The sequence below is a fragment of the Rutilus rutilus genome, assembly GCF_951802725.1.
Source record: "Rutilus rutilus genome assembly, chromosome: 4".
Classification (NCBI taxonomy): domain Eukaryota; kingdom Metazoa; phylum Chordata; class Actinopteri; order Cypriniformes; family Leuciscidae; genus Rutilus; species Rutilus rutilus.
This window is the reverse complement of record NC_140212.1, coordinates 31,781,214-31,782,708: the sequence shown is the minus strand read 5'-3', so window position 1 is coordinate 31,782,708 and position 1,495 is coordinate 31,781,214.

Here is a 1,495-nt window from a genome sequence, read left to right as displayed (position 1 = left end):
CCTACATTACTAGTCAGAGCATCATCAAACTGGTGTGTCATTAACTAGATAAGACATGAGGATTCTGTAAAAAAACAAAACAGCCCATTACCATAGACCATTTCAAGAGAGTTCCATTATCAGCATCATAGTTGTTCCCACAAGGCTTCCGTTTTAACATTCCATATGTTATCTTAATGCAGAGGAAGTAGATTGGGAACAACTATGATGCTGATAATGGAACTCTCTTGAAATGGTCTATAGTAATGGGCTGTTTTTTTGTTCAAGCATTGTTTTTGTTTATCTTGTTGAAAGGGTCTATATCAACACCTTAGCATTCAACAGTGACGTCACTATTTATGCTCCAACAATGAAACAATGCAATTGGTGATATATCCTAAATGTTGATCTTACTTCACACAGGTGAAACAGTCCTCAGCCCAAGATCCAATAACAAGCTGCAAAGAAAACAGAATTATGTTAAATTGTGATTAGGATTATGGATACCAGTATGCAGCTGAAGTGGCATGACGTTATAGCTATCAGTCTGTTCTGTTGAGATGAGCTACGTATTGTGAATCAATAAAAATGTTTGATGAATATGGCGCTGTTCTGCAAAACTAAAATGATTCTACCATCAACACACTATTAACTGTTTGATAGAATAATTCCAGGTGGTACATACGGAACACACATTTCAAAACGGGGAGGTGAAATAAACAAACCTGAATATGTCTGCTTTCTTTTGCAATATATTTTTAGTTCTTAGCTTAGTGATTCCGATTGACAGACGTGAACTATTAAATATATTGCACGTTGAGGTAGCACAAAATTACAGTAAATGTACTTCTAACAGTGGATTGTGAGTTTTATTTTCCACTGCGCTTGCGTGGTGCATAACTCGACGGCTAGCCCAGTTTGACAGAAACACCGGCATGGCGTTCGCGGTCGGGAAAAAAAAATGTGGGAATATTCCCAGACCCTTTCAGCGCACGATGACTGCTAGATAGACCAGACATTAGAAGAAATGCTAAATCCCATTTACATCGAGTGGAGAATATGTGTTTGTGCATAGCATTCATACACTGTTGAATAGTGTGCACAAGCGTAGAAACAGGTTTTAAAGGGACAAGCATGGAGACTTGACAATGTCCCAATTTTTATTTTATTTTTAAATTGTTATGTCCTTTAACAAAATGTAGCTCTACCCAGCTGGCGGTCCCCCAGCGTTTTTTGGGTGGCAAAAAGTCAGCAGCTTAACACGGTCGGACCTCCGGCGGCACACCATCGGCAACCCGACCAATCTGAAAATGTTGTTGGTCTGCAGCGTTTTTTGGGTGGCACGTACGCCACCAGCGGTTTTCCGCAGCTGGGCCACCGTCGGCACACCAGTGGCAAGCCGGTAGTCGGTCCACGTGTTTCTGAGTGCTTACAGGACATCTTTAATTTATAAATGTATATTTGTTTTAATTTATTTTTACAGATAAAAAGATTCTGAAAGCACAGAATAAAAAAA